At 43.1% G+C, this 12263-nt stretch overlaps 1 protein-coding gene and 1 long non-coding RNA gene across 5 annotated transcripts in view; both read left to right on the top strand.

The window, feature by feature from the left end:
• Window positions 1–12263, top strand: part of FRMD4A (FERM domain containing 4A) — a 614500-nt gene that overhangs the window by 150012 nt on the left and 452225 nt on the right. The window lies entirely within an intron of this gene.
• On the top strand, window positions 759–4163 carry LOC122223885. Its single transcript, XR_006204555.1, has 2 exons — window positions 759–1232; window positions 4066–4163. It is a non-coding gene; the product is annotated as an uncharacterized LOC122223885 (long non-coding RNA).

The raw sequence follows: 12263 nt of genomic DNA, 5'->3' as shown, positions 1-12263 counted from the left end.
GCGTGTAGACACATATATCCAAAATGTGGAGTATACAGAGTTAAACCAAATACTGTTAGCAATTCTCCTAGGGGAAAGTGGAAATGACATACCTACGATTCCAGATCCGGAAAAAGATTTTACACAAAGCCTGGAAAAGTCAGTAAATGGGGATCACCTTGAATGATAAGGGGATGGCAACCTGAGAGATAATCACCAGGGAAGCAGCCGTGCCCCTCTGGCTGGGACTCAGAACAGTTCATTATTAGCAGCTAAGGCTTAAAGTGTGATCGGTTAAAACCAGTGGGGATTAAGACCTAGATGACGTTTCCACTAGGGAAATGAAACATACAACTAGGGAGAGTCTGGTGGAAGAGGAGATAGGCAGCCAATGAGAATATAATTTTAATTATAGAGTCAAGAGAAAATAAGATACACGACTGAAGCGACATCTAGGAAATAATGTGTATAAAGAGCTGCACTCTCTCTTAAGGAGACGGCACATTTCCTAGAAGAAAAAAAAAATTCCCGTCAGTTGAACTGAAAAATCCCATCTAAATATGAAAGCGGGGAATGTATTCTGAAGCTGGAAATACTCATCAGTGTGTTAAATGTCACACATTCTAAAAATATGAGGTAGATTTCAACAGCCCTGTGGTTAAAGGCTGATGATTGGAATTTTGCTTTTATGATGCCATAGCAATTCAGATGGTCCTTAGGTTTCCATAGCAACAGCCTGATGCTACTTTTTGTTCTGTGTAGTCACATGATGCCTCATGTACTGCTGCATAGGAAGCATAGAGAAGCAGTTGGTTGTATTTTCTAATTAGTGACACAGAGACCAGGGGCCACGATGAAGGACTTCCATTCCCATTGGTTCTGAGCCTTACAAACAAGAGCCATCTTGTGACTGTTTTTTTCCTGCCAGTTGGCCCTTCTACTTGCCTTGAGGAGCCACAGCTCTATGTCAACAGTATTATTGTTTCAGGAATTGCATATCCATCTGGATAAAAGTCCCTTCTCCTACGTGTGATGCCCAATTGTCTTAGAAGTTGCCACCAATATATGAGTGGTGGTCATTAGCCATGAAAAGTGTACCATTTTCACCCTAGGTGAGTGGCAGCCTAGCCCACGAGAGCCAGGCCATAATAGTGTGTCATGAAAGGCTGTCACTGTAGTGATCTGTACCTCATTTTTACCATCTGTGAAAGCGGAGTGATGACCAAAGTGATGACCCTTTTCTTACTCAAAAGGTACTATCTATAAAACATTTAGACAAGTTTTGGGGCACTTGAGTGGATCAGTTGGTTGAGTTTCCGACTCTTGATTTTGGCTCAGGTCATGATCCCAGTGTTGTGGGATTGAGCCCTGCAATGGGCTCCATGCTAAGCATGAAGTCTGCTTAGGATATTCTCTCTCTCTCTCTCTCTCTCTCTCTCTCTCTCTCTCTTTCTTCTTCTTCTTCTCCTCCTTCTTCTTCTTCTTCTTCTTCTTCTTCTTCTTCTTCTTCTTCTTCTTCTTCTTTTCCCTCTCTCTCTCTCTCTCCATCCCTTCCCCCTAAAATAAAATTTTAAAAATTTAGACAAGTTTTTTCAAACCTGTTTGGAAGGTGTTGTCATGTCAAGAGAACCCCAGCTGCCCTGGGTTTATGTATGAGAAGTATCAAGGTGCTACGTGGCCTCACTTAGAATCAGAGAGAACACCACGAAGCTTGCAAGCATTAAGTAATACAGATAGAAATCTCTCCAGAGCTCTCATTAAACTTATAAGTGTTTTCTTACTGAGGCCGACTTAAGTTCCCAACATTTGTACTACCGTTCTCAGTACTGAGCATCAGGTTAAGATCCATCTAAACTAACCTTGATGTTGGCTGTTTTTCAGTGGGCATTGGAAATTTATGGGTTCTAGGCCTAAGTGATGACAGCAACATTTGTTATCCTGGCAGAATCAATTCATTCCTTTATATTATTTTTTCTTTATATGGGGGGACATTCATAAAAGAACCAAAAAAAATGGTACCTTGTATAAGAAGGTAGCCAATAAATACATGTTCACCTTCCTCCTCTTATCCCTTTCTTCATCTAAAATTCTTGCATTTCTGGAATTTTGCTACGTGGTGGTTAAAAGGTGAGCCAGTGATGTAAGCATGTTTGGAGCTAAGGACCACATTCTGGTGATGCCACAGTATCATCAATGTGAGGGATTAAGCTCTTACTATCTATGGGACAGGATGCTATACATACTGATGGAAACACAGAGCTCTGATAGCCTGTGTTTGAGGGTTACAATGAGGTGAAGGTTACAAGATAACAATAAAAGATAACCTAAACTAGATGTCCAATAGCCATTACAGAAGAGAAGCGGATTGGATTGAGGAGGAGAAGCTTCTTGTAGGAAGAGGAGTAGATGTGGACTTTGAAAGGAGCATTTAATATTTATGGAGTACTTACAAAGTTGTGGGTATTGGGCTCTTTATCACTTGATATCATTGATTAAAGGGGAAATTCTTGATATGGGAGTAAATGTGGGAAGGTGGGGGGCACCCGGGTGGCTCAGTCCATTAAGTGTCTGACTCTTGATTTAGGCTCAGGTCATGATCTCATGGTTTGTGAGATTGAGCCCTGCATTGGGCTCTGTGCTGACAGTGTAGAGCCTGCTTAGGATTCTCTCTCTCCCTCTCCCTCAACATAAATAAACATTTATAACAATGTGGGAAGGTGGGAATGGTAGCTTCCAAGTGGGAATAATTGAACAATGTGTTTGGCAGGAGGGGAGGTAAGTAGGAAAACGGGTGGTGGATGCCTCTGAAAGCCAAATTAAGGAGTTTGGACTTCACTGTCATGTAGTGGGGAGCCATCGTACATTTCTTAGTAGGGACTGGTATGCACGCAATTGTACAGTTTAAGAAAGAAACACTGGCCAAAGCAACCAAGAGACCACTGACACAGCCCAGGCATCAGGCGGTGGGAACTTGGCACATGAGGAGAGGCAGCAGACAAGGATGTGGATAACATTGGCCGTAAGAATTAGTACTGTTGATGACAGTGTTTGGAAAGTCTGGAGAGGGATCTCATTTGGGAGAAAGAAGGTGCTGGGATGTATAATATTGAGGGAACTACAAACATATGGGGGTATCTTTCCTGGAAGGTATTAGACATGAAAACTCGCATTATGGGATACATATCCCCTCACCTTCCTTGTGGGCAAATGGGGAGCCCGTGACCATACAGCCCATGAGGCCAATGGCACACATCATCCTCCCTCTTCAAGCAGTGAGAGATTGGCCACCACCAGAAACTACTTTCTGCCTCCTTACTGGACAGAATCATACCTGGCTTTCATTTTCCAGCCAGCGCCCTAGGGGAATGCATCATATGTTTCGATTTAGCTCCCTTTCTCTTTGTTTTATCTTTCTTTTTTCCTAGCAAATTATGGACTCAAATAAAAACCAAGTTGTCTATTGCTAACCCCCAAATAGGTCATTCAGCAAGTGTTCTTGACTACTTCCTAGTAATGGGCCCAAGTCCCCTCCAACTCTTCTGCCCACCACACTTGGCTGGTCTTTTCCCCACATACACTGAGGGTGAGCAGAGAAATGGTTGGATGCAGGTCAAAGCAGATGTCTACGGAGAGTTTCCAGGTCATTCTATCAGCATTTGTTAGCCTGGTCTAAACAAAATACCTTTATTTACAAAGGGCATATAATAGACAGTATGTTGGAGTAAGAGGAGTATCGGATTTTTTCTAAGGACTTGTGTAATCTAAAGAGATTCACTGAGCTCCCTGGGACTCAATACCCATCTGTGAAATGAGTGGATAAAACACTTGATATAGAATTCCATTCCAGTATCCTTTGCTTTTATATCATGGAGTTAGGCTTACCATGCCTTTGAGAAGTAGCATCATTGTATTAATAGAATATAAGCTGTTTCTTTTTTGTAAATTAGTCTTTGAGGGTAAAACTTTCATCCAGGGCCACCTTGACCAGGTGAAGGCCACAGCTCCCTTTCTGCATCCTCTGGTCAAAACTCCTGGGCTCAACCCAACAGCTGCAGCCTCAGGCTGAATAACCCTTTCCTCTCTTAGGAGGCTATGAATATCATTAAGAGGAAAGAAGATGCACGGTCTATTCCTGTGGGTCACACGTGGGTGACGTTGAATAAAAGAGCAGCAGGGTTTTCAGACCATCGTGTTTCCTTACATGATCGCGTGGGCCCAGCGCACACTCCTACCTACTCCACTGCTCCATTGACCATGGATTCTGTGCAGCCAGTGCTCTGACTGACCTCCTATCCTTACCATTGACCCAGGTAACTCTGCTCTGGCTTTACTTTTGCCCGTTGCTGTTTTGGAGCCACTGCTGAGGCTATCTGTGCCTCACTGCTGTTCCTATCCTGTCCCACTCCACACAGAACCTGGCCAGTCCTGCTGCTGCTGTGTCTAGCCCAGCTCAGCCCGTGACTTCCAAGACTAGGCTGGATTTCACCTCCCTGTTGTTTTGACTGGTACCAGCGTTCTCTCCTGTCAGCCACCACCACATCCCTCTAGAACTGCCTTGCTGTCATGTGGCCACTGGAGATACTCCATGTGGCTGCCAAGTCCTGGTTCTGCTGCCAGTCATACGCACGTCCAACTCTGGTTCCAGGGCCACCCTATCACTCTTCTGGCAAGCGTATTACGGATATGTGCTGCAACATCAATGCCATAGCTATGTGGCTATGATTACCTTCACCTATAATGCTGTTACCCTTGTACCTTCTTACGCATGAGGTACATTCCCTCTGCATACATAGAGCCTTTTTTTTTTTTTTTTTTTGTCCTGCCACAGTAGGTCCTTGAGGTTTTAGTGTTCTAGTTCTGTTTTGGTAGACTTAACCCTAAGTCCTCAGGAGGGTCAGGAAGGCTGCACATAGTGCTGGGGCTTGCCAGGGTTTTGGATTTTTGCTTTCGTTGTGGGGTTCTGATCTTTAGTACCTCTCCTTCTGGTGAGGTTGATCCCTCTTTCCCCAAGAACACCCTACAGATGTTGAGGTTAAGTCACAAGCATCTCTCATGTGGATGTCTAGAACTAAATGAAAAAATGAAAAGAATCCATCTCTAAGTCCTTCTTCCAGGGTCTCCCAGAAAGCAAGAGCCTTACGCAAACAGCATCTTCTAGGCTTCTTGAAACAGACATGCAGATTCGACCCCATAGTGGCTTTGGGCTACACCATATAATACACATCATAGGAAAAGGTGGGTGGAATGTTCTTGCAGAGATAACTGCCTAAGAAAGACCTGTCCAGACACAGACTCTGGCAAAGGATGGCCAAAATGTGTAATAGGCCCAGGTTGGTTTAACAAAGAAGAAGTGAAATCAAGGTCCAGCGACCCAGATTCAAAGCATTCCTCTCTCCTGGGCATTGTTTTCTTTCATTCCAAGCTCTCTGGTTGTGTAACTATGTAAACATATTCAGACGTGAAAGGGAGACACCCCACACTACTTTAGTGGTCATGTTTGTTTGTGCTCCACTATGCCCGCAGAGTTACATCCTGGCCATCCATGCATGAGGATACAGCCAGGAAAGCCAGCATTTCCTTTAAAAAAAAATGTGGCTTTACTCACCAAACTTCTCTCCTCTCTATTCTGACACATAGCCTGTGTGCCATACATCTGAGTTTCTTTGGACAGAAGCTTCAGGAGATATTTATTTCCTTGAGGTGAAAAAAAAGTTGTGTCTTGTCCAGCCTGGGCCTGTGCTTCTATGAATATTCAGACTGCCCCTTGGGAGCTGGGCACGGTGCCTTGCACCGAGATCTTGAATCTTTGTTGAGCAAATGAATGCACTTAAATTGGAAAGAAAGTACCATTTTTTTCAGGAAGGTTTTGGAACATGTGGGAACTAGTGATTTTCCCATTTTACATTTAATGGACTAGAAAGCTGGCCTTGAGAAGCCAGGAAAGATCATCAAGATCATTCCATAAGCTAGATAGAGAAAATGAGTTCAGGTAGAAGAGTTTTGACGATCTGCTCCATTTCCTTTCCCTTGACCATGGCTGGGTGATCATTCCGTGACCACGCTTGGAAACCATAGCAAAGTTTTCAAGCAAAATCTTTTTTTCTGCAGCTGTGTTTCATACCTCATCATTTCTCTTGGTTCGTGTGATTAATTGCCATTATGTTTAAAGTCAATACTGTTCGCATTCAGAATTTGGTTTGTCAGGTGCAGGCAGAGGTTCTGAATCAGAAAAATCATGTTTTATTAGAATTGAGGCAGAAATATTCCTCACATCTGATTGATCCAAAAGTCAATGACTTTGTGACCTCGGGCACTGGTGCCTCTTTTTCCATTTGTGAGAAAAAAACAGTTCTGCTTCTAAGGCACATACTTGGATATCAAGGTTAAGATATCGTTTGCAAAACAGAGCATGCTTCCAGGTTTTTGGATAAAAGAGGCCCATCAGTATCTACCATTAACTTCATGATTTTAACACAGAAAGAAATTGAGGTGAGCAATTATTTTCCTTTGTGCCTCAGGTCAAAACTGGCCAATGAAATTTAAGATGCAGAATTGATCTGAAAAACCCCTCAGAGCTATGAAAATAATGCACGTGGAGGCACATTTATTGTTTGAAAGGTCACATTCTCAACATAATTCCACTATTAAGTAATCCCACTACTGTCAATTAAAGAGACAAGCAAGTACGGTTCAGGTAGGCGCACTTCAACTTGCGATATCAGATAACTTAAAAGAATGAGGCTTCGTAATAGAAAAGAACTTCCCGTGGAATTTTAATAAATTAACATGCAACTTTTCATAAGAACACTGACAGTATAAAGTGAATTATGCCTATTACTTGTGCATGTTGTGTAGATTTTTTTCAAAGGAGGAAAGGTATAAATTAAGTTTTAAATTAAGAAAAATAGCGTCAGAGATCATACAACCTGGAGATTGTTATCAGCACTCTGCACACCTCAGAGTTCTTACCTCTGCCCTCACATATCATGCTACTTTCAGCCCCCAGATTTCCTTGGCATGTGTTTCTTTCTTGGCCCGAAATCCACTCTTCAATCCCATACTTCAGCACGCCCATCCCGCCATCTTAATGGCCCCAACATTGTGATCTTCTCTAGATAGCCATGAAGCCACAAGAGTAGCCCCCTCTAGGAAGCCTTAATCCAGAATGCCGGGTGAATTGTACTTCCTCCCACCTTTGGTTCCACTTTGTGGTCCAGCCCTCTGTGCTAGTTCTCCCTCCCCAAATTGGGATTTTCATCTCCAATCCTTGGAATTTTTCAAGAGCCATCACCCACATTCATTACCTTTGTAACAACCTCAGGGCAGAGCCTCTGACTGGGCCTGACATCCAGTGGGTTCTTTCTATAGACTGAATGTTTGTGTCCCCCTAAATTCATATATTGAAACCTAATCCTCAGTGTGATAGTATTGGGAGGTGGGTCTTTGGAAGGTGATTAGGTCATGAGAGTGGAGTCTTCATGATGGGATTAGTGTCCTTAAAAAGGCCCCAAAGAGCTTCCTTTCCCTTTCTGCCATGTGAGGAGACCGGGAGAAGGAGGCTGTCTGTGGACCTGGAAACAGGTCTTCACCAGACACTGAATCTGTTGATGCCTTGATCTTGGACTTCCCGGCCTCCAGAACTGTAAGAAATAAATGTCTGTTGTTTATAAGCCCCCCAGCCTATGGCATTTCTGTTATAGCAGACTGAATGGACTGAGACATTTCTTAACACATATGTGTGGCTTGAAAGAACCCCACAGCACCCCAGTGCCAAGCCTAGATGAGCTCAGTGGTTAATGATGTGCTTTTAGGATATAAGATGGAGAGGGTTATACAAGATGGCCACAATCACACCCCCAGCTTGCAGGATTGGCCCTTTAGAGAAAAAAGTTCTCCTTCTGTTTACACAGCTTCAGGATTCCAGCAAGTCTCAGAAGCAGAAACTGCTTGGATTCCCATCTCTTTGGATCGCTGTCATTCTTATCCCATCCAAACGCACGCTTCGATAAACAATTGCAAGCCAGTTTTTGAAAGGGACTTGTCTGAGGCCTGACCTTCCTGAACATTTTGAGGGAGATCTCAAGAAAAAAATGTTCCCCGTTCATGACACCCTTTAGCGCCGTACTGCCTTATTTCCAGCAGAAACAAGAGACCTTATAAAATGCTAACTGAATGCCCTCTTTGAGGGAAGGTGGGTGGAGAGGATTAGAGGAGCATCCAAGCGATTCCGGCTCTACAGGGATGGGAAGGAAGGAAAGTGCCAGCAGCTTCCTCAGCGCTTCCGCCTGCATGCTCCTCTCAGCTTTTTCCTTATCTCTGCTCCCAGAGGTCTCCTAAGCAAACACTGGAGTAATGATCTGAGGCCAGGGCAGCTGTTGGTTGCCTCCCTCTTCACAAAAGCGCTTAAACCAGAAACCCTGAAAGCAAGCAAGCAATGGAAATACCTCTTTCCAAACCCTTTGCAGAGTAATGTCACTCTGTTCCTCATACTTCTTCATAAAACACAGGGGTAGGTAGAGACCCATTTCCAGCTCAAGCATGCACAATAATGCAAAAAAAGAGGCAGGTTTGTTCTTCCCACCGTACAGCACTTTTTCAGAAAGACAAGAGCTGCTAAGGAAGTCTCCCAGGGCTAGAATCCAATTAACTGCTGTACTGATTGCTGATAACTTTAGGCAATCACTTGTGCTTTAGAAAATGGGACAGAGAATCTGAAAGATCATAAAGACAAGATGACTGATCAACCAAGACATAGAACCTAACACCACTCTTTCCCCTAGTCGTCCACCATTTTCGAATGAAAATAAGGGAAGAAGAAACATGGGGAATGAAATGCCGTAGGTCTTATACTTGGTGTTTTGTAACATGAAAGTGCCAGTCTGTATGTCTGGAAGCTCAGATTCTGATGTGGAGCTCTGGGAAATACTTGAATAACCATTAAGTATTTCCATCACTCTACATGACTTGCTCTCAGAGCTGCAGTAGAGTAGGAAATCTTGACATATGTGGAGTTCTAAGTCTTCCTGTGTCAGGTTCTGGTTCCTGTGTGACCACTTAGGAACTCTGGTCTTGGATTAGTTATGATATCCATTAGTTGCATAACAAACATACCGCCGGGTGCCACACAGTGGTAGATGTTGGGTGTTCAAAAGTTTGCAGTTTTACTGATCTATCCTGGGCTCAGCTGATGTTGGCTGAGCTTGCTCCCAAGTCTGTAGGTTGGATTTCTTTCATCCTCCTCCAGGAATCAGCAGGACATAATTCCTATGTCCTACCCAGGAACATCTTTAAGCTTCTGTTTGTACCATATTTGTTAACATCCACTCCATCAGTCAAGGGAAGTCACATAGCCATACCCAGAGAAAAGTGAGAAAAAGAGTGCATGACCAAGTCTGAATGGCAAGTGGACAGATGACAAAATGCATGAATAACTGAGGCTACATGATGCAACCTACCACAACACTAATTCTCTCAATCTCAGTTCTTGCATCTGTTAGATGGGAATAATAATATTATTATAATAACATATCATAACATACCTTTGAAAATGAAATGAGATGGTGCTTTAAAGGTCAAGGCTGGAACAAAGCTGGTGCTCAGCAAACATTATTTTCTTCCTATTCATCTCCCTACTCTTGCAAAATGGAAATTAATACCTGCCACACACACCTAACAGAATTATTGTGAAGTTTTAAAAAGATAACACATGTGAGCGCCCTTTCAAAAATGCCAGTCACTGTAAAATCTCTGTTTTACAATAACGTATAGAATGCTTATCCTTACACAGGTAAAACATAAATTCAAGCGCTTAGAAATTAAATCACAACTTTCATTGAACACTTTAGTTTAGCGTGTAGTAAGCGAAAATTTTCTCCGTGATCTGTTTTGGCAGTTACAGTATGAAGCAAAACCAATACATGTGGCTCAAGGTGAGGGGCAGAGGCCAGGGGGGGTTGAAAGCAGGAGGAGATTTATAGCCTCAGCTAAATAACTCCCTTAGTGCTGCCCAAGATACCTGGAACCAATCCAGGAATAAGGTCTTTTCTATCCTTTATCACCCCAAAGCTTAAGTCTTAATGAAGATGTTTCCCAGTAGGAACTCAAGAGTGATGAGTCACAGAGGAAAAGACCTAAGTGGTTGTCAGGTCACAATCCTCTTACCTTAATGAATCGAAAACCATTTATGAAGCAAGGCAACCCAATCCTCAGATAATGAACCTTAATTGTGCAACTGGCTGTGGTCCCCAGAGACTACAAGGGGCCTAAAGAAATTAACCTTGAAGATGGTGAAGATGTGGGGAAGAAAGGGTCAATGTTTTCATGCAGGAGAGATGGGAAATCTGAGCCTCTGACCACGTCCTATCTAATGGCCTTTGTGACATTTCCAAGTGCTCCTGGTCTAGAGAGGTTTATTATAAAGGTCATCCATTCATCCATCCATTTCTCCTCTCCTTTTTTTGAACATCCAAATGGGGAAGAAGAATGGCTCAAATGCAAGGAGATTTGCTAAAAGAGGTTGCTTGGAACAGGGACACTCCCTCTGTAAGTCAGAAGCCCTCACCACCCAATGGGAATTTGCTGAGTTGGATTGCAGCTAAGACTCCCTTTCCCTGTGGTACACACTTAATTGATATTTCACCGGTTTCTATATATTTGATATTCATTGACTTTTTCTTCCAAGGCTGAGTTAATCCCAGATTGTAAATTCTGCCCTTTTTGAAGCTGAAGGAACTCTCTTAAAACGTGAAGTTGCAAGCAGAGAGCACCCCTACATAAGGGAACCTGGGATGTAGAGCGGTGAATGGGGTTTCCTGTTTCTGACTGTTTTGGCAACAGTGATCATTCTCCATGGTGTTAGGACACCTAATGATCCGATGATTATTTTCATTGACACGGTACATCTGTTGCCTAAATTAGAGTATTTCATAAGCCCTCCTGCAACTACCACCTCTCCTCCTGCCCCCTCCCATCGCTAAATAAGTCTAACTACTTTAGGTGTAAGACATGGAGTGCTCAGTAGGTAAAGGACTTGGAGATGCTAGTAACAAATTGACTGGCACGTTCCACTTTACAAATAGCTTTAATAAATACAAGACTTGTGCTTGATAAGTGTCTTCCATGGTACCTGGCTTGAGACGGGTGGCCAATGAATATTGGTTCTGTGCACAAGTCAATGAATGAGATACAGAAAGTTAACACGATGGCCTAAAATAATACACTTTCAAATGCTTAATTTGAAGCCCCTGACTAATAAAGAATAGATGATGAAATATGCATTTAAGTCTTTGTATGTTGGTGGAGATGAGAAGGAAATAGCATTCTCACTATGTGTGGCCTCATGCAGCTAAATACAGGTCCATTGTGTGCAAATTAACCAAAGCTTCTGCAAAATAGCCAGAAGAATGGTACCTCCTTCATAGGAGGAGCTAATCCATGAAAATCTCTGAGTGCAGTGCCTGGGACAAGGCACCTGTTGCCACCTTCATCTTGATCATCACCATCAGCATCATTTCAAGATCCTAATATGATTCTGAATCCTGTTGATTCCCAGGGGGTTCCTTTAGTCAGGGACCTTGCAGACCACTATAAAAACACGATGAACAAACCCAGACTCCAGGGGCTGGGGGACTGGAATGTAAACAACCAGAAAAGCTAAACCTTCCTTATATGGTGTGATGATATAGGATATTCGCAATTCCTTGCTCAAGGCCCTTCCCCTAGCTTCGGAAGGTAGTTTTGGTTCCGGAAGCTATGTTTAGAGTTTGTCAGAAAACAACCAGTCTTACACATGTAATTAGTCTGATTTTTTTTTTTAACCTTGACACCATCCCAGTCTGTTCTACCCCTATAACTAAACTTTAGGGTCAGACTGACAAGCAGCAGGGGGTGATCCGTTGTGCCACAGACAAAAAAGGTCAAGGAGAAAACTCTAGAGGAGTGATTCTGATTGATAATTCTGGTGAGAGGGTCTCTGGGACTAGGAAGGGACAAAGACCAGAATAGAATGGCTCAGGAAAGAGTTGCCAAAAGTAAAAAGCAAGTAACAGATATATCTTGTTCAAATCAGGACCAATCAAACAGGATGAAACCTGAACATGGTACGTGGGATCAGTGATGTCTCTACAACGGCCAGGGTAAAAAGCCTGTCCGAATATCTGGGGCTAGTAAGTCAGGCAGAGGAGGAATGATACCTTGAACATACAAAGAGTGATTTCCTCCCCCAACCCCAAAATAAAGCCTTTGAGAAGATGGAGGGAGGGCTGAGGAAGAGGAAAGGAAATAAA

Source organism: Panthera leo, chromosome B4 (assembly GCF_018350215.1).
Source record: "Panthera leo isolate Ple1 chromosome B4, P.leo_Ple1_pat1.1, whole genome shotgun sequence".
In the NCBI taxonomy this organism is placed as follows: domain Eukaryota; kingdom Metazoa; phylum Chordata; class Mammalia; order Carnivora; family Felidae; genus Panthera; species Panthera leo.
The sequence above is the reverse complement of the archived record's forward strand: the minus strand, read 5'-3'. Positions and strand labels throughout refer to the sequence as shown.